This window comes from Crocuta crocuta, unplaced genomic scaffold (assembly GCF_008692635.1).
Source record: "Crocuta crocuta isolate KB4526 unplaced genomic scaffold, BGI_CrCroc_1.0 scaffold115, whole genome shotgun sequence".
Classification (NCBI taxonomy): domain Eukaryota; kingdom Metazoa; phylum Chordata; class Mammalia; order Carnivora; family Hyaenidae; genus Crocuta; species Crocuta crocuta.
In genome coordinates, this window is record NW_027530575.1 from 4265818 (window position 1) to 4292720 (window position 26903).

The 26903-nt window shown below is 34.5% G+C and overlaps 1 long non-coding RNA gene across 1 annotated transcript; it reads left to right on the top strand.

Annotated features, from left to right (window-relative positions):
- Positions 1 to 9959: 9959 nt before the first annotated feature.
- LOC144234669 (uncharacterized) lies at positions 9960 to 26165 on the top strand. Its single transcript, XR_013336037.1, has 3 exons — positions 9960 to 10061; positions 13711 to 13810; positions 26025 to 26165. It is a non-coding gene; the product is annotated as an uncharacterized LOC144234669 (long non-coding RNA).
- The last annotated feature ends 738 nt before the right edge of the window (positions 26166 to 26903 follow it).

The following is a 26903-nucleotide window of genomic DNA, read 5'->3' on the forward strand; positions in this document are numbered from 1 at the left end:
AAGTTGTCCCTGGGAAAGATTTTGAATCCAGAGCCAGTGTCTATTAATCTCTGAAGAGTTGAGACATTTCCCATTCCACAGAGTATAGCCATTTTGATAAATAGTGCCACATAACTTAGGGAAAGGTTAAGAGGAAGATTTGTAGTTCATATTTATTAAGGTGTCTCAGAGTCCTTCCTCTGAAGGAAATTCAACCTCCACTCCATTCAAAAGGCTTTGTGTCTGTCAATTGACATAGGTCTGAGGTTTGAACCTGATTGTATCTGACAAAGAAATGGAATCATTACAATATTATAGTGGCAGCCAAACTGAGCTTAATAGTCTGCTTGGCTATTGGCAATGTAGACAAATAAGAAAACTGACTTGAGTCACAAAATCCTGGAGGGATGGAGAAGCCACTGCTTTCTGGCAGCAGTTGTAAACAGACAAAGAGATGGCCGGCAGACTTGAAGTCTTACGTGGCTTCTGGGAGCTTCTGTGAATTGCCTGCTTCTGTATCAAAGATGCCTGAAAGCCTCACTGGAGACTTTCTTGTTATACTTTGTTTCTCCTGACCTTCACTTTCCTAGTCCTTCCCACAGCTATGTGGAAAGCATTTTACACAGACCTTAGATCTTTTTGACACAAGCCCCACCATTTTTTAGGCATGTAATTACGAACAAAAATGTAGGCTCTTCAGTCCTATATTTCCTCANTACCTAGGAGTTTAGGCTCAGATAGGTTCCACTAAAATACTGGAAAACTTATAGGACTAAATACTCAAAAACGTATAGGACTTAAACTTCTAGGAAGATAGAGTAGATACACTGTAGTCTATTATTATCAATAGGTACAGCTAAACCCCTGCATATTGTTTATAAAACAAATGGTGGAAAGAAGTCAGATCAGCTATGGGTCTTGGAAATTAAAGAATAATGGGGTGAATTCCCTGGGCTTTTGTTTCTTTCTTTGTTTGCTTGTTTTGGAGGTGACTTATATATCCCAGATTGGAACTGAAGAAGCCAGCGGGGCTAGAAACTAGATATACCAATAGCACAAACAAAAACGACAACAACAACACATTAACAAAGCTTCCTCTCTTTAGACAAAAGACCAAGAAAGGAGCTGCCTGGAACGACACAAAGCTTTTAGACAATAATGGCTCAACTTGGCAAAGTCGGTTAAGTGTCTAACTTTGGCTCGGATCATGATCTCATGGTCCATGGATTCCAGCCCCACATCGGCCTTGTGCTGACAGCTCAGAGCCTGGAGCTTGCTTGGATTCTGTGTCACCCTCATCTCTCTCTCTGCCCCTCCCCTGCTTGCACTCTGTCTCTCTCTCAAAAATAAATAAAACATTAAAAAAAAAAAAGAAATGCAAGAATTAAGTAGGGGATGTCACTATAGTCCCTGCAAACATCCAAAGTATAATAAGGGAATACTATAAACACATCTACACAATTACATTGGACAACTGAGATGAAATGGCCCAATTCCTTGGAAAACAAAAACATCCACAACTCACCCAATGGGAAATAGACACTCGAATAGTTTATAAAGGAAATTAAACCTGTTATTTAATCACCCTCCTCCTCCCAAATCCTCTAGAACTAGATGACTTTAAGGAAGAATTAACACCAATTACACAAGGTCTCTCTGGAGATAGAAGACAAAGGAACACTTCAAAATTCATTTTATGAAGCTGGTATTACCCAAGATGCCTAAACCAGACAAAGATAGTATAAAAAAAATAAAACTATAGGCCAATATCCCTTGTGAACATAGATATAGAAATCCTTAATATGATATTAGCAATAGATATCAGCATTATATTCAATGAATCATAAATCATGATCAAATAGGGCTTATGTCACTGATCAAAGGCTGGTTCTATGCTTGAAAATCAAATAATCACCATACTAACAAATTAAAGAAGAAAAACTGTAGGATCCTATCAGTTCCTGCAGAAAAAACATTTGTTTTCAGGTTTCAACTATCAATGGTGAAGAAAAACCAAACTCTTGAGAAAGTCAGAAGAGAAGGGAACTTCTTCAACATGATAAAGAGCCTCTACATATTGTTTGATTCCATTTATATGAAGAGTATAGACAAGGCAAATTTATAGAGACAGAAAGTAAATTAGAGATTACCAGATGTTGAAAAGAGTTTGAAATTATTTCTTAATAGTTATGGATTTTCTGTTTGTGATGATGGAAATGTCTTGCAAGTAGCTTGTGATGATGGTGTAGAACATTGCAAATCTAATGAATGCCACTGAATTGCATACCTAAAAGTGGTTAACATAGCAAAATTTATGATACAAATATAATTAAAAATCAAATGTATTTATATATGCTATCAGGGAACACATAGTTATTGAAATAAAAAATACAATATAATTTGCAATCACTCAATACATGAAATATTTAGGTGCAAATCTAATAAAACATAAAGGACTTGTATACTAAAAAACTGAACATTTACTGAACATTTACTGACAAAAGAAATTCAGTGTTCATGGATTAGAAGAGTCAGCATAATAAGGATGTCAATTTCTCCAAATTGACCTATACATTTAAATTTTTTAATGTTATTTTTGAGGAGAGGAAGCAGAGAGAGAGAGAAAGAATCTGAAGCAGGCTCCAGCCTCTGAGCTGTCAGCACAGAGCCTGATGTGAGGCTTAAACCCAGGGATCTTGAGACCATGACCTGAGCTGAAGTTGGACACTTAACTGACTGAGACACCCAGGGGCCCCAAATTTGAAGTATAAATTTAATGCGAGTCCTATGAAAATCCCAACAAGAATTTTTATTAACTGTGGACAAGATTTTTCTAAAATGTACAGAGAAATGCAAAGGGTCTAGAAATGGTAAGATGATTTTGAAATAAAGTTGGAAGAATCAGTTTATTAATTTAATTCTTATTGGCAGAAGAGTAGATCAATGGAACACAATTGAGAAACAATAAATAGACAAATATCCCCAACTGACTTTCTTTTTACAAAAAAGAAAAATCAATTCAGTGGAGAAAAGATGTTTTTTCAACAGACGTTGCTGGAGAAATTGGAAAATACTGGAGAATATGAAAAAAATATTACGTCTTACACCTTATGCAAAAATTAACTCAAAATAGATTGTGTGTATTAGGTATAAACAGTAACTCTATGAAATGTAAATTCAATAAAATCTTTGGGAAAAGCATAAGAGAGAATCTTTGGAATTTAGGTTTAGGCAATAAGTTCCTAACAGACCTAACATTAAAGTATAATTCATTAAATAAAAGAAAAGCTTGATATATTTGACTTCATCAAAATTAACCAAGCTCTGTGAAAATCCCTGTTAAGAGCTATGATCTAGGGGGAAATTTTTGCAAATTACATATCTAACAAAAGGCTAGTGTCCAGAATATAGAAACAACTATCAAAAAATTCACCAATAAAAAAACCAAAGATCCAATTAGAAAATAGACAAAATATATGAAGAGATATTTCACTAAAAAGTCTACAAAAACACAAAATAAGTGCATGAGAAGATCCTCAACATCATTTGCCATCAGGGAAATGCAAATTAAAACCACAATACTGCCACGCCCCCTATGTGACTATCTATAATAAAAAGAAAGGTGATTCTATCAAGGACTGTGAGAACTTAGAGCAAGTGGATCATCCATACACTGTTGGTAGGAAAACTGACAGTTTCTTTTTTCTTTTAGGTTTTATTTATTTTGAAAGCAAAAGCAAGTGGAGGAGGGGCAGAGAGAGAGGGAGGGAGAAAATCCCAAACAGGCTCTGGCTGTCAGCACAGACTCCAATGCAGGGCTTGATCCTGCGACCCTGGGATCATGACCTGAGCTGAAATCAAGATTTGGATGCTTAACCAACTGAGACACCCAGGTGCCCCAGCCTGATAGTTTCTTATCAAACTTAACATTCAATTACTCTCTGATCTTTAATTGTACTCTTGGGACTTTTAGTCCCAAGAAATTAAGACTTATTCACATAAAACCTGTACATGAATATGTACAGCAGTTTTATTCATAACAGTCAAAAACTAGAAGTAACCACCTGGATGTCCTTCCAGGCAGGAATGTGTAAGCAAGCTGTGGTACATCCGTATAATAGATAACTACTAAGCAATGAAATGGAATGAACTATTGCTCTCCATGAAAATTTGGAAGAGTTTCCAGAGGATTATGCTGAATTAAAAAAATGCCAATCCTAAGGGTTTGTATACTCTGTAACTCTGCTGGGAGCCACACCGGCCTCTCTGGATGGCAGTCACAGCAAGGATATGGTAGCGTTTGCACAGCTCCTGCCATGAGAAATGAAAACTGGTATCTCCTTCTGCTATTACTGGCTCATGTTGGAAATGGGGCTGCTGGTATTGACCAGGCCTCACAATATTCCAGATCAGACCGATATTCCCCACACAGATTGCTCATAAGGAAAAGCATATCCCTGCCTTTTCCAAAGAGATTGCAGATGAAAACATTGTGGATGATTGTTAAAAGGCTCTTCCTAAGGGCCTTGCAGATCCAAGACTTAACATAATAAAAGGGGCTTGAGTCTGGACCTGAGACAAAGAGGCTAATTTAGAGTTAAGGGCAAATATCCACCCCCACCCATTTGTTTCTGCTTGGAGCATTTTCTGGCCTTGTATATGCTGATTTCTCCCTGTGAAGGAACCTATTGAGGAATTTCTTCTTTTGTGATTGTGAGAGCAAACACTGTGTTTCCTGAAAGACCTGTTTTTCTTGATACTTCCACTTTAAACAAACAAGCTGTTGACCCCTGCCCACAGAGAAGTAACTTCACCCTTTTTATGCTGAAAACTTTGTCTGGTATGCTAAAGACGCCTTCCTTCCCCATAGGCTAGGCATCTAAATCCCCTACCTCAATCACTATTGTAAACGTTATGCATGAGTCTTCTACATATCTATGTTCTGGGAAATTCTTACATATCAAAGAAGTTTGTTATCAGAAACCATTGTCTAAGGCAAATGCCACTTCTGTGCCATCCCCTAAACACTTAATGATAAAACAAAGTTGAGCCCCAGTCAGAGCAGAGATGCCTGCCTGGTGATCAGAATCTCGTCTCTCTCTCTCTCTCTCTCTCTCTCTCTCTCTCTCTCTCTCTCTCTCTCTCTCTCTCGCCAACACCCTCCATCCTTCAGGGACCCCTGGACCTGCTGGAGCGGGCCTCTGGCATAACTCCATTTACATGACATTATTAAATGACAACATTATCGATATGGAGAAAAGATTAATGATTATCTGGAGTTAAGGAAGTGTTGGGAAGGAAGTTGATTTGGCTCTGAATGGATGTGAGGAATCCTTTCAGTGAAGGAAATGCTATTCTGTAGAAATTGTACTTGTGAATTTGTGCTACAGTTTTGCTATAGTTTACCACTGTGGGGAAGCTGGGTAATACAGGGTACAGAAAACCCTGTTGCCAAGGGAATAAAGTTCAAATTCCCCACCTCATTATTCAGTGTTCACAGTAATACTCAAATACCATTTAAGACACATCTCAACCTATTCAGCCATATAAATGGACTACATTTGATTCTCTCAGATGCTTGACAAAGTTTTAGGCAAAACTTGGGATCCATTTAAACAGAAGGGTTACATTTTTAAAAATCCTACCCTTGCTACTGAAACACTGCATGGGGCAGGAGGAACAAACACCATCCACATTTTCCTAGCACCCTTTATTTTCATTATTGTGAAGTACCCTTTGCCACTTTGAAGGGCTTTTGCACAGGGCCCTCCCTTCTTGTGTTATCACACTTTCTGGTCCCATTGTGTCTGCTATTGTTTCCGGTCCCGTGAACACCCTGGTGTGCCTGAAAAGGTTTGTATCTTTACTTGTACCATCAGTGCTTCCTACAAAAAAGCCTAAGTTATATGACCATGTCCATTCTTTACCATTTTGAGTAAAATGGTAAAAAAACTACATATCCTGACCTAAACCTGATTCCTGGGATTCAATTCTAATAGCGAATATCTAGCTAAAAACTAAGCCAGGCATGGGGCAATTCGCCTCTGAGAAACTCCGGTTTCTCCTGAAACAGGAAGCTTCTCCTGAACAGCCTAGCTGGAAACATGATACCTTTCATTCAAAAATCTCTAACACTTAATTTTTGTAGTTTCACCAGATGAATCTTTAACTTCCTTGAAATCAGATTTTTTATTCATATAAATTTATAAATAAACATGTATGTGATCTTTCCAGGTAACCTGCAAATTCATTGGTACTCAAGACCAGATTTTACATTTCATTTTATTCCTCATCTTTGCACATAGGCATTGAATCAAACATTTGATTGTTTACTACTTGTTCTCAGAGAGAGCTTAAATGTATCCTAGGTCAGATGCAGATGCTTGAATTCCCTCTAGTATAGTTGTTGACAAACCCAAACCATCTTGAACACTAACATCTGTAAAACAGAGTTTCGAATACAGGAAATATATTCATCTCTTAACACCAGTTCATCTCTTAACATACAGTTCCAGTGCTTTTATCTTAAATAACACAATTACTCAAAGTCAGTGCCTTTTCATTCTGGGATATTTTCCACATATAAAAATCACAATGATTTCTCAAGTAATATAGATGAAATAAAATAAGGGATTCACTAAGAAAGTTTTCTTACAAATATTAAACAATTTTAGTAGGATAAAACACCATTTATGCCTTTAGTGCTTCAGTCTGTATCAGAATAAGAAGCAGTTAGACAAAGAAAGTCTCCATTTATGAAGAAGAAAATAATTGATAATTATCTATAAATAATATCTTGTATTGATGAAATTTTTATGATTCCGGAATGAACATATTGGTAGGTGAAGGGATGGATGAAATAGGTGATGGGAGTTAAGAGTACATTTATCAAGATGAGCAATAAGTAAGGTATAGAATTGTTGAATCACCACTATACTATATACTTGGAACTAATATAACACTGTATTATAACTATACAAGAAATAAAATAAACTTAATACAACTGTTTAAGAAGAATGGAAATATTATCGACTAAATTTGAAACCATGGTAACTCAGTAAAGGTTCATCCTTGCATACCTAGCAAATAGAAATATAATCAAAATCTGGACAGGTCTACTCAGATTTCGAAGAGATTCTTAATTTGGGGAATTATTATAGACTTTTATATAAAATGGACCACATTGGTAAGCAGTTACTATTATTTTATAATGCAGATTATTTGAAGCTCTAAAGAAACTAAAAAAATTATATAATAGTCTTAAAACATAGTTTCAGTAAAAGTTCAAAATTTAAAGTCACAGGTGAGTCTTCATCCTCTCTGTCTCTCTCTCTTTCTAAAAAAAACAGTTAAGAACTTGGACAATAAGATAATATTTCATTGATATATTTTCCTTTGTATTTTCAATTACTCTGCTTACAATTACTATTAATTTTATATAGTTAAACAAATATAATAATGAAGTGTCACCTACTGAATAAATCAAGTTTATATGGTAATTGATTTTTCTGGATTACTTGTGCTTACTTACTTTTGACAGAGGCTGGTTTTGTATTTTCATTTGTTTTCTCATTTTCATATTATTGATTAAGATTGCTGGAAAAATTGGAATTGTTGTGGCTATTGTTTTATGGTATTAATTAATTTGATTTATGCATGGATTACACTTTGAGTAATTACATTATGACAAAGCCACACTAATGTAAATAAATCATTTTATTTGAATATGCTACTTTTGGTGGTGGTTGCATTAAGTAAACCTTTCATTCTTTAAAAAATATTTGTGATTAGAACAAAGTCAATACCATAATTTTTTACTCTCTCCTCACACAAGTTATTGTACTTGCTGTTTACTATAATCAGGATCAACCCGAAGACAAGAAAAAAACTAGAAATCCAGCAAGGATGATACCAGTTTAATGTTTTAATTAATGGTCCAATGAAAAGGTGAACATTTTCCTTAGTATCAGGTGAACTTCACAAACTCTAGGTTGTAGTAAAGACACCTTCAGAAGTTTTCTGATACCTACATGTAATTGTAATAAATAAGAAATCTAGGAATGACACAACCAGGACTGAATATTTATATAAGAAAAAATGACTATGAAAACAAAGTGAGAGAAGATTTATTCGGCAATGAGCAGGTGTATGAGTAAAACGCCAAGAATCCCAATATTTATTAAATAAGGACATACTGTTGCAGCTAGGATAAATTGGTGATCTGGCATGAATAAAGAGATGAAAGTTAAGAAATCTTAGGTAGTTTCTAATCTTAGGTATTTTATTCCACTAAAAAGAAATAGTGCTTCTAAGAGAAATGACTGATTCCTGGGTTAGGGCAAACAAAGTATAAAATAGGCCTGGAAAATCTGCACCAGAAAATAAGAAAGTGTTCAAAGAAAGATGGATTCTAATGTAAATGACACAGAGCTAGTTTGAAGGAGCTTCTGTGATTTACAATTCCTATCAACCTCATTACTATCAAGGGAACTCAGTTTCTACATCTCCTGCCATTAGCCCTACACTACAGAGAAAAGCCATCTTAGTTATGGTGACTTTCTTAAAAAGAAGCTTTTATTGATTTTAATTATCCAATGTTCCTTAGGCCTTATTACAGAACACATCAAATGGTAAATTTCCCAGTCTTATGTAGTACATCCATACATCTACTCTATCATATTTGATTCTCTGAGCCTTTTGATTCCTTCTTCTACCACTTACCATAGCACTTTGGTAATTTAACTTTGTGTAATGAGTCCAACTATTTGTTCATGTTTCTAATAGCCATCCTAAGGGCATGTGAGCACCATCTCTAAGTGTCTTTGCTGTGATGTTAACCTGCATATTGATAAACTCTCCCTTAGCCAACTTTGTTTCCACACATCTCTTGATTCAGCACCCTCACAGTCTAGTCTCACACGTATTTTTCTGGCACCTAGGAATGCACGTTGGCTCTAGGAGTACACTGGCAAGGTTATGTTCAACTGAACCTTACTCATTGATTTAAATCTTGAGAATAGCTTATGAGAATAGGAAACATTTCTTATCTTGCAAATAAGAGGCCTTCGCCTTGTCTTCCAGAAAGTGGAAATGCTAGTCTTTAGTAGCAAAATGTATGTCATACTTGCAGAGAAATTGGATTCTCCGTAAACTCTGGAAATACAAAATTTTTTAGTGAATCGATCAAGATGATCCCAATCCATGCCTTGCTCCTCCCACACCTCAGTCAGACTCCTGACTTTAGTGAGGCAGATGCCAGTACTAAGAATGGAAGCTTCTATGGAAGCCTGTTTTTCCTGTGATTGAGCTCTAGGCCTAGTCTTCAGCTCCTTCTGCTGAGTACAGAAGAAAAGAGTCTCTTTATAGCTTTCAAGGGAGCCCTCTGCCTTTCTCACTCCAGTCAGTTGTCTTCCTCCAAAGCATTTATTACAACATTTACTATAGCATTTATTGCCACAACTATCTGATTCCATTTTCCCTTACACCAAGATTTCTGTGACTAATTCATTCAATTGCATGACATGCTGCCTCAGCCAGCACATTTTCTTCTATCATTATGTGAGCTCATTTCAGTGACAATTTGAACTGTCTTGTGCCTATATACTGGACCATGAACATAACTATGAACTATGACATTAGGACTCTGGCGACAATGAACATGACAATGAACATGGTGTCCTCATTGCCAACTGAATGATAGTGATCTAGCTCCAGAGCTCTAGTCTATTTAGGGTCTGCTTTCTTGGACCTGTCCTGGCACTACCCTTTGGAGGGTAAGTTTCCTGGGAAGTAGACTCTGAGAGGGAGATTTATGCAGGAAGTTACCAGGGAGTTTTTTTTTTTTTTTTTTTAGGAAGAATGCCTCTAAAAATGCCTGAAAACAGAATTTGGAAGAGTGGAGAAGTTGAAGTCATAATAAAAGTCTTAGTGTCCTTAGGAACGCTGGATGCTCATACAGAGTTTCTGTAAGTTAGGGGGATCTGGACATTTACACTCCACACTGAACAATGATTGGATTCTGGTAGCTCCAGGAAGCAAGTATAAGTGTATAAGTGTGAACAAAGCAGCTCTCTTCAGTTAAGGTAAACCACAAATAGAGAACTCAGTACAGCGCCTTCAACCATCAACACCTTTAGGAGCTGGGACAATGACTTCTGTCACATCACACTACTATTAAAGGGCATAAATGACTCCGCAAGTTTCTTTCACTTCAAGCACTGAAGCACTGGAAGTATAATGCTGTCCTTTCTCAAATGCATGTGTGATGTGAGAGCAGTCTTTGCTGCATGAAGACTGTGTATCATGGTATATGGTATGGTAGTAAATTAGTTTTTTGGACTGTTGAAAGAAAGTGACTATTTCATTTCCTCCAAGGTAAAATCCTTCCCTCCCCCACATCCCCCGTTGACATTAAGGTGTTTCTCTAAAAAGATTTCCACAAATAGTCACACAGGTTTGATTTAATTTGTTCAGACCCAGGAAAATTGTGCCTTTGGGAAACTTATTTGGCAAGAACAATTTAGATTAATATTCTACATTGAAATTAGCTTCTGAAAGTGAAAAAGTGATAGCCTGAACTTTGTTCCAAAAACTTTAGAGTTTTATATTGAAATACAGACTGTTTTCTAAAACATTATGAAATGGTTTAATAGTTTTTATTTTGCTTTCTCAATTAATAAAGTTGACTCTTGAACAATATGGCAGATAGAAGTACTGACCCCCGGCATGGTCGAAAATTCATGTACAACTTTTGATGCCCCCAAAACTCACTAGTAATAGCTTACTATTGACTGGAAGCCTTATCGATAACATTAAGAGTCAATTGGCACATATTTGGTATATTACATGTATCATACACTGTATTCATAAAGTAGACTAGAGAAAATAAAATGTTAATTAAGAAAATCATAAGGAAATACATTTATAGTACTGTACTCTATTTACATAAAAAAAATTACAGGTAAGTAGACTCACACAGTTTAAATCCGTGTTAAGTGTCAATTGCATTTGTTTTTTAAATTTTTTCAATCTTAAGTGAACTCTACTTGATACATAGGCTTGAACTCCTGACCCCGAGATCAAGAGTCACATGTCTTCCCCATTGAGCCAGCCAGGCAGCCCTCAAGGGTCGACTGTATTCATTAAAAGCTGTAACTGGAATCGAATGACCTGAAGTGTTTAGTAGGAAGTTAAATATGATGTTGTAATGACAGATTTCTCTAACATACTGAAAGTGACTATTATAAATACATATTAAAAATCATACAAACAGTCTAGGTTTGAAAATACTAATATATTTTTTTGTCAGTAAAGGACTCAAGATGAATTTTGCAAAAACAAATAAATAAATTAAATAAGAATGTGTTTTATAATGTCTATCACTAATCAATTGGAACACAACCAAATTCTGACTGATATCATTGTTCATGAGAAAAAAATGTAATATTCCTGTGACAAAATTATGAGAATTTTAAAATAATATTTCTATTTTTCAAACAGTATTTTTATACCATAAAACTCTCTTCATTTTCTTCAGTATTCCCATAATAGAAATGTTTAATTATATTTCTGTACAATACACACATAGACAGTGAGATAAAATACTACATATCCATCAAAATCACTATAATATGAAGACTTTACAATATCAAGTTTTGCTGAATATCTAAAACAATAGGAATTTTCATATCCTGCAAGTGGGAGTATAATTACTGTATCCTTTTGAAATTAGTTAGGCATCATATATTATTGGTGAAAATTTATAAGCCATATGAGCCCCAAGATCCATTGTTAGGGGTAGTCTCACAGAAGTGGGTATGTACATGCACTAAGAGAAGTGTGCAAGGTTTATGTACATAGTGAAAGCAGTCACACCAAGAATCACAGTCTATGATTTCTGGCATCCAGCAATTCAGTGTATGCATTTCAAAGATTGGTAGAATGCAGAAAAATTACAGAAAAAAAGGAACATATAGTGGAACCCAAAACAAGCTTAAAATGAAAAATTTAAGATCTCTGATAGAGTAAAAAGCAGCAGTTTTTAAGGATTTGAAGGATTATCAGAGAGTTTTAAATGATAGAATGAATGTAAAGTAAATCCAATAAACCACAAAACCCCTGTGCCTGAATTAAATCCTTATTATGAACTTTGCAAAATGGCCTTGCCTGACACCTGACCACCATTTAGAAACTTCCAGTCCACTAGACCACGGCCAGCCAGTTGTTTGTTTGTAAATCTCAGGCAGATCTTATTACTGCAACACTTTTGGACCCTCATAACCACATTTGGTGGTACTATATTGGCTTCCCATAAAACTGCTTTTACTGCTTTGCACTTTGACTGAAGGTCATAGGTTTATATTGAAGTTTGCTCTAAAAAACAGTTGTATAGGGGAGCCTGGGTGGCTCAGTTGGTTAAGAAGCTAACTTGCACTCAGGTCACCATCTCAAATTTTATGAATTTGAGCCCGACATCGGGCTCTGTGCTGACAGCTTGGAGGCTGGAGCCTGCTTGAGATTCTGTGTTTCCCTCTCTCTCTTCCTCCACCTCTCTCACACTCTTTCTCTCTTTTTCCCTCTCAAAAGTAAACATTTAAAAAGATTTAAAAAACCCAGTTATATCAAATGCACTATAAAGATAATGTGACTATTTCTCCTTCAATCACACGGTTTCTTTTCCCCTCAACCTGTCACTTCAATCAGAGCATCATGAGATTAATTGTCCTCCTGTGTAAGTACAAGGAACAGCTTTAATTTTTGTGAATAGTAGTATTTCTGTTTTGTCTTTTTAACTTGTTTGTCTCATCGACACAGTGATTTGCATAACCAAAAGGTTTCTCTTTCTATGCTAGATAGTAATCATACATCCCAATAGCTCACATACAATCATGGCTAGGCGATAATGGCAGTCCCAGGCCTTTTTTTCAATATCTTTTAATTTACACTTTATTTTTTTTGTCTCTCTGATTACAATTAAAGACATGCTACCCTTTTTATGAATTTCTGTAAGCCACTGTCCTAAGAAAGGGAAAGAATAATTAAACAAATAATATTCCTTTGTTCTTACATGTGTTTTTCATGCTTGTTGCATTATTTGTTTAAAAATTAAAAACAAAACAAGTTATATCTTATAATTCAAAGTAAAATTTAAATAGAAAAGAACTTTTGGGGCACATGGGTGGCTCAGTTGGTTAAGCATCTGAGTTCAGCTCAGATCACGGTCTCACTGGCAGTCAGCAGGTTCGAGCCCTGCATTGGGCTCTATGCTGACAGCTCAGAGCCTGGAACTGTTCTTTGTATTCTGTCTCCCTTTCTCTCTTTCCCCCTCTCCTACTGATGCTCTGTCTCTATCTCTCTCAAAATAAATAAACACTAATTTTTTTTTTTTTTAATAGAAATGGGGCGCCTGGGTGGCTCTGTTGGTTACGCGTCCGACTTCGGCTCAGGTCATGATCTCATGGTTGGTGGGTTTGAGCTGTCTATGCGGACAGCTAGCTCAGAGCCCGGAGCCTGTTTCTGATTCTGTGTTTCCCTCTCTCTCTGACCCTCCCCTGCTCACACTGTCTCCCTCTCTCTCAGAAATAAATACAATATAAAAAAAAACAGAAATGAACTTTTTATATACTTACAAGGCAAGATTTACAATAAATACATAGTATTTGCTAAATATTTATGCTATGCAAAATATTCCAAAATGATACAAAAATCATCAATTTTTCTAATTCATTTTAGGAAGATCACCTATTACAAACCTCAGCGCTTGATGATGTTGCACCTTAAGTAATATTATTGTTGGGAGCCATTCTGAGCCCACTAGTCGAGAAAACTCCTGGTGAGGTTAAAGCAAGTTTGCTCGGTCTCTTGCCAGACAGATGATGACCGATATCCACCCCCACTCAATTATTTCTGCTTGAGCACTGACCCCGAAGGTACCTTGTTGATCAANACCAAATATAGAAATAATGGAAACTTAGCAACTTTCAGGTTTGTAGGGAAATGTAGTCAAAAGCAAAACTACAGATCATTTTAAGATTAAAATCACAGACATATATTTAATAGCTAGCACTCTTCCAATCTGTGATATAAGCAGATGATAAGCTTTCCTTTTTAGTGTTCCTTAACCAGTAAAATTATGTAAAAAAATATATATATACATGATAATCTTAAAAACAAACTTCAGTAAATTTCCCAAATTGGAAATTACTCAGTCTATATTTCCTGTAAATATCATAGGAAATTTAGAGAGTAGTAATAGAAGTAAAACCAATTTATTAAAAAATAAATCGTAACAAATAAAAAGTAAAATAGTACACTACCCCAAACCAACTTTTAATAAAATAGAAAATAAAATAAAAAGTTGTAAACCTGTGGTACTTTTCTTTGCTCATCTTTGAAACACATCGATGTTATATACATTTTTAAATAAAAGATTCAACATAGCTAATGAGGAATTTAATTTTTAAGAATTTTATAAAATAATTTTAATGAAAACAGAAAAAGATGAATAATACTTTGATCTAATTTCTGCATTAAAAAGCTATTCTAAAGCAGATAGAGCAACATTTTATTTAAAAATTAATGAGTTTTTCTGATAAAATATCCTATTAATTCAAGAAAAAACAGAGTACTCTAAGTATAGGCATAAGTATGGCCTGGTATATTAATTCTGTTAAATAACTGCATCGAAAAATGACATCATGAAAATTTTCTCATACTCTCCAAGCACTGATCAAGTAATCTAGTCCAACATAAATAAAAAGGTGAAATACTTTATGATTAATTTTATGATCATAAATCTCAAGTAGCAAAGACTGATACTATAATATAATCTGTAATAATATAACTGATAGTATAACACTGAAATTAATACTATAAATTCATGTCACATATGAGCATTCAGATAAATAATATTACAAAAAAATAGTGGCCTAATTCAGCAATATACTAACAGAATAATATAATATAACCAAATAAGTCTTATTATAGGGTAGTTACAAAGCCAATTGGTGTAATCAACTAAAGTAATAATTCAACAGAAATAATGAACAAACTAATAAATTTCATCTTGATAGAGGTTGAAAAATAAACTGGTATAATGTAACTATTCATCTCAAAATATTTTAAAATAATTAAAGATATGGTTTGTTATGATAAATAGTATCTAATCAAAACGTCATTTATACTACTAACTATATTTCTCTTAGAATCTGGAAATTTATCATAATTAACAATAATATTAATATATATTTAAATATACTTAAGATATACATATATTTGTTTCTCAAAGTGTAAAGACAGTAAAAAGCTAATAAAATATTCTTATGGTCATTTTCAACTAACTTATTTCATTATATTATTTTAATGTAGCAAAATTAAAAGTACATGTAAACTAATTCTCCTGACTCTTAGAAATACAAAACCCAAGTAAACTGAATACAAAGCAATGAAATGTAAGACCTGGCCACAAATTTCATATGAAACACAATATTATTTTGATGAAACAAAAGTCTTCTTTAAACATCAGTATGACAGTAGCCTCTATTGGAAAAGTTTCCTTAAAGTTCAGCATTTCTATATAAACCTATGCTAAGATTATTTCAATAATCATTATCCTGTACACCTTTTCCAGGCCAAAAAATTAAAATTAAAAACATCATTATTATAGTATATCTAACCTTCCTTTCCCTTAGTCACTGATGATTAAAGTAGTACACTACTATACTCTATGTCACACAATATCTTTTTCATGCACTGGAAAATCCATATATAATTTTTTAAATAGCTTAAGTGACTATACTTTAATATTTTAAAATAGCCTTTTAATTTTGAGTTGTTACAAAAAGTGTCTTTGTATGCAGTTATTTAAGTAATTTAAATACACTTAGATAAATCCAGGGGCCCACAAGGACTACCATTGCCATTTTGAGATTAAAATGTGTCAGTCTAAACAAAACATTCATCCATTAAAACAACATATTAAAAGTTAATCACTCACTTTTTAGTGTTCACCTGCATCACCGTGATCAACATCTGTAAATGCTACAGACAATCTATCTGGATACACAAAGAATTCAACTAAAAATTATTATACCTAAGAGGGCCCATGAAAGCAAAATATATCATGATGCTTAAATTATTTGTCCTAAGTGCTTATTTTCTTTACCTGTCTTTTAAGTGTTAAAACACAAAACTCCCAGCCACTTAATAACATATGTTCTATGGCAAATTAAGTCTATTTGTTTCAATTTATTTCAACTTATGTCACCCAGTGCCACAAAAGATTGCCATATTTCATTTACTAATCCACAACTTTAAATTGCTTGGAACAAGATAGGCAAAGAAATTGTGTGGGGATTTAGTCTCATTGTCTTGGGAAGAATCAAATCCTTTTTATAAATTGGAGCTAATCGTGGTCACAGTATAGTGTAGTTCAAAATCGTTAGGACTGTGTTATGTGACTCTAGAGTACAGTATATTTTTAAACACTGAGACTGCAGTCTTAATATTTTATGAATATTTTATTTTATAAGTTGTAAGTTATGAGTTTTCATAACCTATGAAAAGGCCTTAGAGGTACATAACATTGAGTGCTTGTTCACGAAAAATTACATATTTGTGAATTAATCAGCAATGTAAAGGAGGAAAATAACAGAAAAGACTCCAGATTGGCAACTGAGAATGTGAGCAATGGTACCATGATTACTATTTATTAATTAACTGGTTTTCCCCAGGTAGGTTACTTTGTTTGGATCTTGGTTTCCTCATCTGTCACAAAGAGCATGGATAGGAAAATCTCTGAAGTCTCTCAAGTCTGAAATGCTGTTTTCTATTGTGGTGCTAATTCTATCATATTTGCATGGATAATCATGTCGCACACATATTTCAGGCTAGTAAAACCTGCCTATCCCACAAGTTATACTTCTGATAACATTTTATCAAGATTTCTTTAATCATTTAGACAAAATTTAAGTTCTCTTTAAACTTCTATAGTTTGCGTAATGTAGAGTGTATTGGATTTTACAGTATTCATATGACTAATATGGTCGTTATCAGTTCATCTGTCTTGATTCCAAACTCTAAGTCAGAAAATATTTATTTTTTATTAATATTTTCAATGTTAATTTTTGAGAGAGAGAACATGAACAGGGGAGGGACAGAGAGAGAGAGAGAGGGAGACACAGAATCTGAAGCAGTCTCCATGCTCTGTCAGCACAGACCCTGATGCAGGGCTCAAATTCAACAACTCAAGATCATGACCTGAGCTGACGTCAGTTGCCCAACAGACTGAGCCATTCAGGAGCCCCTCAAGAAATACTTATTTTTCATTTTGATTAGTCCCTTTCTTCTGCATCACTCCTACCCCATGGGCCTTATAATTTGCCACATGTACACAGCAGGTAAAGTTTCATTAAAAGTGTATTGGACAAATCTGGGAAACCAGGCTTATTCTGCCTAAGAGAGCTACTGGGTCTTCCTCTTAACTTATTTGGCTTTCAAATTTTTTTGGATAGTCCCTGGAAATCTCAGCTCTGAAGAAGTGTTTCCTGATTTCAGAACCCTCCTCGTTCTGTCCTGATTGTACTGTCCTCCTCGTTTCAAATTTGTTATCTACTATCCCAACTCATAACCCTATGTCTCTTTCATGGGCCAGATTTCTCTATTTTTGCAGAAACTTTGATAAAGTTCTTTTTCAGTATTTCTCCATTAGGAAAATATTTTTTTAACCATTTACAAGGCAAAGAAGTTTAAAAGTTTTGTATTTTTCATCAGAAAATTTATCAGAAACTTTGAGACCTACAGAGCTCTTTTTCAGTATTTTTCTCACTAGGAAAACCTTTTTGTAACATTTGGAAGAAAAAGAATAAAAAAAAAGATTGTATCTGGGGAATGGCCTTCAAATCACTGTAATGTACCTTTATCAGAGCATTGATCACACTTCATTTTAATTGCATGTTGATTTTTTACTACCCATTGGACTATGGGCAGGGATTTTTGTCTTTTATCTCTGTTTACTCAGTGCTTAGCACAGAGCCTACCAGAGCAACTACAGAGCACACAATATCTGAATAAATTAAGCTCAGAGGCAGGGTGTGGGTAGAATCCATGAAAAGAATAAACTGTGGCTGATGCCTTAGAAACGAATACAACCTATTTATGTTGTGTGACAATCTGGGGTGTATAAAATATGGCACTAGAAAAATCATTGAGTTATTCCTAGATCTCATTATCTTTGAGGAAATAAAATATTCATGCTAGTACAAATCTGAAAAACTCAGTAAAGTGATGGAAACCTGTAAAAAGTACGGGTATATTAAAAAGAATTAATTAATTGAACCATAATACTTTTGCACATCTCACGCTATGCTAGAATGCTCAAAAATGTTAAAATGGATATATAAAGAAAATTGACATAATAAATTGGTATGATTCAAGTGGTGGTAGAGAAATCCCTAGGTAAAGGCATGAAAAGAGACAAATCAAAACTAATGGCATTCTTCTCCGTGAATATTGATACAAACATAAATAATCGTTTCCATTAAGTTCATGAAGTGTTAATTAAAATTCGGCTCTACACAACATTACATACTATATGTGTGTAAATGTTAGTGATAACATATTTTACTACTCTAATTTATCACCTTCAAAATCAAACATGTCTGTTTATATGCTGTACACTCCAAGAAATATACTAGGCAGATTTCATCTTTGTGGGGAATTTCCTTGTCTCCACTCATAATTACATTCTTTTCCAGAAATAGTTCTGGAAATGTGTAAATTCCAGATATGTGTATACGTGTATATGTTTTCTATATAAATATAAATATATATATTCCTCAAATGTAACTATCCTAATTTTATGTTTTTCTAATCTATATTATGTGAAAATATCAAGGGGAAGTTTCTACGCTAATTATTTGAGGCCTTCAATGCACTTGGCATTAATAACGTTTTACTTTTCAAAGATAAATCCACCAGTAATTTCACTTATTTCTGTATACTACATAATAATATTCAATTTATTTTTTCTAATTAATTGCTTTTAATTAAGAGATTAATAGCTAATTTCTCAGCTCCATAAAAGTAACCATATATTTATAGGAGAACTACACTAGAAAAAGCCTGAAACATCAACATTACTATGATAGCTTCCTATTAGTTTGGAGTATATAAATTTTTTTAAATTACAACAATAAAAAAAATCAGGAAATCTAATTTTCCCATTCCATTTCATCATTCTAACCTCCATCTTAGAGGTCAGAGACATCTTCCAAAAGAAAGATCCTTGAATTTACTTTGACTACCAGATTTTGCATGTTTCATGTAGGTAAAACTACTAATGGACAAAAAAACAGGTGCAGTTCCTCCTCAATAAGATTAATATTATTATTATGATGGTTAGCATGTATTGAACATTGCTATTTCCAGACACTGCACTGAATGCCTTATGATCAATTTGCTTTTTTTCTTTTTTCTTTTTACAAATGAATGTTACAAAAATTATATACTTGGTCAGTATGACATAGCAGAATCGAATTTCAGATCCAGTTGTTATGCCTTCAAGCTTGTACTTCATAGACTATTCCATGAAATTCTATTCTGTTAAGACATACTGTAACATATCTCATTTTTATAAGGTGAAAGGGACATGACAATGCTTTTTGCAGGAAAGGAAGCATACCAATGATATTCATAACACTGTCATGGGCTATTTTGAGAATAAGTTGTGGAGTAATGAGAATTTAGAAAGCACAGGAGAGTCTATGTATAGCCATATATAGAAACAGTTAATCATCACTGTGGGAAATCATTTGGATGGGAGGAAATCCATATAGAAATCATACATTTTTCTTCTCCTTGATTCCCTGAAGAATAGTCACAGAGAATGTATTTCTGGACATTATTTAAAATCCAAGCTTTTCTAGACTTTGAGCCAGTATCTACTATATATTATCAGAGGGAATTTGTGTTTCTTAGCTTAGTACATAGATAACATGGCTTAAAATGAATTAATTTGACATCAACTTGTCCAACCTGTGTGAGGTAGATAAGGAAACAGGCTCAGAGGAGCTGACACTGGCCACTCAGGGTGGAGGAAAGCACGGGTTTTACTAATTAGAAGTGAAGTCTGCTCCCAATTTGGGGCCATCTTGGCATGTTCTAATTCCTATATATGAGAAATACTAACCTTATTTTATATGTTTTATGAGATGCCAGTGTGTTTCTCAAAAGATTTCTGTAAAAATGCCAAAGAACTCTACAAAAGTGAAGTTTTAAATTACCTGCTAAGCAACACAGTTATTGGGTGGCAGAGCAGAGATGCTGGTGACAAGGAGTGGACCAGAGGTATCAATCTGCCACTCAGGGAGATGTCCCTGAAACAGCCCTCATGGAAGGACACAAAAGACCATTTCTAGTCCACTACATTTGTATGACTATTTCATGAACTGAATTATGTATTTTTTTAAATCAAGTAATTCATTATCACATAGCTATTGAGTTTAAGCATCAGGATTTATTGTGAAGACAAGTTTAATCTGGGCCACTAAGGGGGCACCTGGGTGGCTCAGTCAGATAAGGATCTGACTCTTTCAGCTCAGGTCATGATCTCATGGTTTGTGAGCTTGAGCCCCACATCAGGCTCTGCACTGAGAGTGCGGAGCCTGCTTGGGATTCTCTTTCTCTACCTCTGCCCCTCCCCAACTGGCACATTAATTCTCTTTCTCTTTCTCTCTTCCTCATTCTCATTCTCTCTCTCTCTCTCAAAATAAATAAATAAATAACTTTAAAAAATAAAATAAACTAGGCCACAGTGACAGCTGATGAAATCTTCTTGAGAAAGACATTATTTTTGTGTGCAGAATGTGGAAAACAAGAACATAATCTGGAGTCAAACAGATGAAAAATGAACTCTGACTCCATCATTTGTTGGGTGATCCATGGAGAGCTACTTAATTTAGATATTAGCGTCTCAATTTCTTCTTGGTAAAATAGGGAAAATTATAGGCCTTAAGCCCAATGTATTGAGGAAGGACCAGTTACCAATATACACAAATTATGCAAAATACATCCATGTCTAGGATGGAGTAAGTATCCATATATTTGGTTGTAGTCGTAGCCCAAAACAAAGGATAGCAATTCATAAACCCAAGATGACCACTTCTTTTCCTTTTAACGTGTTTCTTCCTTCTTGAAGGTGTGTCGATGTGTCTTTCCCTTGACATAGACTCTTCAGTCCTCTTGCTTCAGATATTGTCTAGTAGTACTGGTATCACATAGTAGTCCCGTGAGAAAACAAGAATGTTAGCGAGAACAATTTTGTTTCTTTGAAGCAGTTTATCTAATACATTTTAGTTTCAAGGTCTTTTATACATTTAAAAATCATTAAGCACCCCAAAACAACTTTTGCTTATTTCAGTTTTATCTGTTAATGTTTACTGAATTAATAATAGGGAAAAATTAAAACTCAGGATTCTTAAAAATACTTTTAGCTCATTTACACATTAATAAATCTACAACACATAAACAAAAATAACAATCACATTGTCTAAGACAACAGTTACTGAAAATTTTTGTAAATTTTTAAAATATTTGGCTTATTAGAAGGCAACTAGGTTTTTATATTTGTTTCTGCATTAATTATTCACCATATGTGCATGATTTTTGGCAATCCTCACACTGACCTTTGGGCAAAAACCACAATATATTCAATTTGCAAATGCGAAAGTATGTCAGAAATTGCATGTCTTGAAATTTTAAGGATCATAAATTCATAACAGATTTAAGACATAATATGAAGAAAATATGATGTAACTAACAGGGAAAAACACTGAACAATTACTTCTCAAAAAATATCAAACCATATGTAAAATACATTTGTTGGCTACATGTTTTTAGAATAACTTATAAATAGTACATATTATAAGAATAAATTTTATTTTTTCCAACTGTATACATTATCAATCATTAATAACTATCTGTAAAAATCCAATGTCGCCTTCTATTTAAACCAGCTAAAATATTGAAAAAATATGTTTTCTAAATAAAAATAGTTATTTTAGGGGCACCTGGATGGCTCAGTTGGTTGAGTATCTGACTTCAGTTCAGGTCATTATCCCACACCTCGTGAGTTGGAGCCTCTCGTCAGACTCTGTGCTAACATCTCAGAGCCTGAGGTCTGCTTAAGATTCTGTTTCCATTTCTCTCTCTGCCCCTCCCCTGCCCTCTATTTCTCTCTCTCTCAAATATAAATAAATATTAATGAAAAATTTTAAAATGGTTTTGAAATAAAGGCTTCTGATCTTGAATTATAAAGTATCATTGCAAACAAACCAAATAAAAAGCAAACCATTAATAATGTTATTTCAAGTTTTTTCTAAGTATCTTTCAATAACAGTGATCAAATACTTAGGGATATTAAAGTTATAAAAATGAAAATATTTACTTAGGAAAGCCTATAGGTATATTGTAAGCTATGTATGTATAATATTATATATATAGATTTATTTATAGTAAAGGAGCTTTGTATTGACAGACCTATTGACCTTCAGATTTCAAGAATTTGGGCCCAAAATTTAAGCCTGAGATTTATATTTTTTTCTGATTAACTAAAAATATCACATTTGATATCATATGAACTATGATATTTCTTGAACACATCTTTAAAGGCCACACAGTCTTTATCCTTTATCTCTGGAGCCCTTCATACCAAATGTTGTTCTTTTCATATAGTGTATATGCTTAATAAATGCTTGTTAGAGGCCTGCTCCGACAGGTCCAGGGGTCCCTGAAGGATGGACGGTATCGGTGAGAGAGTGAGAGAGCCCCGAGATCCTTTCTGATCACCAGGCAGGCATCTCTGTCCTGTCGGTTTTGGTGTCTTTATTTATAGGTTAAATGATAACATGACATCAGAAAAAGGAATTTTTACAATGGATAACTCTTTGTGATAAGATGCTTTGGAAAGTGTACAGAAGCAGGTTTTACAGAAATATTCTTGCAGGACTATTCCAATTATAGTGAGGTTAAGTAAATCTTAGAACTAAAGATTTAGCAGGGTATTCTTAGTAAAAGACAGGATACATATTTGTTCTAAGTTAATCACGCTAAGGTTAGGTCATAGGTTAAGTGTATAGTTGGGCTAAGAGTCATTCTGTCTGGCTCTCAAATGAATGTTTCTGAGTTGGTTAATAAGTTGTTTGTGGAAACCTATTTGATGCTGAATGTGTGAATACCATGGAGGCCCTAAATGTGTCAGCCTTTTGTTTGTGGGTAATGCTTTAGCTACTCTTATCTATCCTCATCCCAGCCACCTGTAAGGGAGGGTGTTTGCAGAAAGTAGGCCTTGGGGAAGGGACTTTCCTACATCACCAATTAGGAGAAGGTGTAAGTATTAACTTAAGTTCTGCCTTTATCTGTACCTTAACTCTAAATTAGGCTCTTTGTCTCGGGGCCAGGCTCAGTTGTAATTCTTGTGTTCTTAACTCCCTAAGTCTTGGATCTGCAAGGCCCTTAGGAAGAGCCTTTTGACAATCATCCGTAGAGCTTTCATCTAAAATCTCTCTTGTAAAGGCAGGAATATGCTTTTCCTTATGAGGTATCTGTGTTCAGAATATTGGTCTGATATGGAATATTGTGAGGCCTGGTCAATACCAGCACAACATGAGCCAGTAGTAGCAGGAGATACCAGTTTCCATTTCTCATGGCAGTAGCTGTGCAAACACTGCCATTTCCTTGCTGTGACTGCCATCCATAGAGGCCGGTGCGGCTCCCGGCAAATGCTGGTCAAATGGACTTTTTAAATGTATATTTAGAGCTCGCCATTTTCTTGGTAGAATAATGTTCATATGACCTATGAAAGATGGAGAGTAAGATGAAGAATGGATCATTTAGATTTCATTTTCTAGAGCACATGGCCTTTTTTATATGCCAGCATAATGGATACATGGGTGCAGGGAAGCTAGGGAATTTTTCTCCTGGGTCTGTTTCATATTTATCATCTATGTTGTCACCGGGTACACAAGGTCTATGCACTTTCTAAGAGGATTTCTGCCTAGAGAGCTATACATTATTTCTCTGCTAAGATGATCAGTATAAAAATGACAAAGTATTTGCAGCCAGAGTTTAAAAGTAGTTCCTGAAACTAGATCATGTTGTTCTCAGTCTAATGGAGTCAACAGTGTAGCCTATTGTTTAATGCTTGCTCTCCTATATAGAGAAGAAAGCTCTAAAGATCCACTTGGTCTAAAATTAATAAACTAAGCAGAGGAAAGGACAGTTTACTGTCTATGTGAATCAAAAGGATGAATAAGCTACTGCCCAACCTACAATGATATTTATGCAGCCTTAAAAAGCAGTGCCATTGTGTTTGTTTCCAGGGACTTTGTCAATTAAGGTAATGGTAAAATTTACTGTGAGGGATTTTGATATCACAAAGAAGGATATTGAAAATGCACTGTCAATCTTGTTACTATTCATGAAACATTTCACCTGAACAATATTTTTAGGTGCCTCTCTGCCATTTTTAGTATAAAAGCATTTAGACAATATAGATATTCCTGAATATACAAATAATTGAACTATAATATTTCAAACTTTCTTTGCAGATCTCTGTTCAGAAGATGTACAATTAAAAAATAAACAATAAAACACAATTCAGGAGAAAATACTGAGTTGAGTGGATGATGGTTGAATGGTATTAATCTCCCTTGACTGCAGTCTTAAATACATATGTGTGTAGAGAGAGACCGAGATGGAAAGAAAATTTTATTTGTTAAATTTTGGATTATTAATGTTTGTATTTTAATTTATACATTTCTTTTTTTTAATGTTTTATTTATTTCTAGGAGAGAGAGAGAGAGCGTGAGCAGGGGAGGGTCAGAGAGAGGGAGACACAGACTCTGAAACAGGCTCCAGGCTCTGAGCTGGCAGTCAGCACAAAGCCCGACGCGGGGCTTGAACCCACGAACCGCGAGATCATGACCTAAGCGAAAGTCGGACTCTTAACTGACTAAGCCACCCAGGCGCCCCTAATTTATATATTTCTTAACTTAAAGGGTTACTTAAAGGAACAAAAGATGAAATAGAATAGACTAGGAGGTAAAATTGGAAGTGTAAGGACTAAAGGCTATTCCTAATTTTCTTCCTCCTAAAAACTAAGATTTAGACAGTCCACTGAATATTATTTTTAAAATTCATTTTCTTACAATCTAAATGTTAGCTTTCTTATTTAATGATGATCATATCTCTAAAAAAGTATTGGAAGTTATTGCCATATAATATATAATTAAATCAATCAGTGCTGTTATATAAGCATTCAAAGTGTATCTACTGTAAAGAATACAAGAAAGCGTTGTTTGGTGGCATATGATTTGGCTAAGAATTTTGCTTGGTGTAAGATTTTTCTCTTAATGGCAGGTCTTGCATATTGACAACATATGTGTTAGTGCAGACTTATTCTAAGTAGTATTATCTATCACTGCTCCTAAGGTTCCAAAAACTTCTGATGGGACCATTATTTTTAGAGAAACCCAATAAATTTTAATATTTTTACTTATTACAATAAATGTTTCCATCTCTTTTACCTTTCTTTGTAATGATTCCACTTAAAGGTTAAAATACTTAAAATTTTAAGTATGTCTAACATACAATGAAATGATGATGACAAAGACATTAGTAATTCTCATGAGCACTTATTATATGCCAAATAATACACCAATCACCATATGTGCATGATTTCTGGCAATCCTCACAATGACCTTTGGGCAAAAACCACAATATACTCAATTTGCAAATGAGAAAGTGTGTCTCAGGGAGTTTAAAACTTGCCCAAGGTCACGTACTAGTCAATGACAAAACGGAGGTTCAAGCCCAGGTTCTGACTCCAAAGCCCAAGTGCATGATCATGAAGCAATAGAGCCTCCTCTAATGCAAACTAGGGTTTGATTTGTGAATGAAGTTGATTGTAACAATCAAGATGAACCTAATATGTATAGTTATGTATCCTTACACTATGCTTACATTAAAGATGGCTTATATTGTCTTTTCAGTCAGCAAGATGACCTGAACATCATCATCATATATGACGAAGGCCTGTTCATCCAGTGTCCCTTCACTACTTCCCAAAACATAATCTGTTCTCACTACAGAGGAGCCATTGTTTAAAACAAACAAACAAACAAACAAGCAAACAACACACAAATAAACAAAAAGAAAAAACAAACAAAAAATAAAACAGTTTAATTCTGTCCATCCAAAGGTGAGCAAGTTATGACCTCTAATGTTGTATTTGAACAGACTGAGTGCTTAAAATAGCTACATTGGGATCTGTCACAGATTTGAACACTAGTCAGTTTGCTTCTTGGATTAACAGGCTAAGCAATTTTCATTCAGTATTTAGGTAGCAAGTGCTTATCAGTTTACAAGACCTATAAACTGGAAGGTTTATAATTCCTAGTAAGGTCACTCCAAGCATTTTGTACTTAAGAAAAGTTTTTAAATTATGAATTGGGATTATTGAAACTCTTTTTCCATTTGTAATACCATTCATTAAGCAAAATTTACTGAATGAATACTAAGATCCAGGTATTGTTACAGAATCTGTGATATATAGTTACATAGTTTTATCTGTGGTCTCAAGTGCTTACCTTTGCAGGTGGAGAATGAAGAGGGAGGCAGGCAATAAATGAGAAAAAAATATGAATATAATAATTGAGTGACATTTAATCAACATAAGGTGAGGGTTGTAATGGAGACCAAAAGGGCTGGAGGAATGTTGAAGTCAGTAAAAGATTACATGAGCAGGTAACATTTAAGGTAAGGAAAGATGGTTATAAACAAAGGAAAAATCACTTTTTAAAACAAGTAGACAACAAAACTGAAAAAGTCCTACATAGCTGAATTATAAGGAAAGAACAGGTGGGTGACTT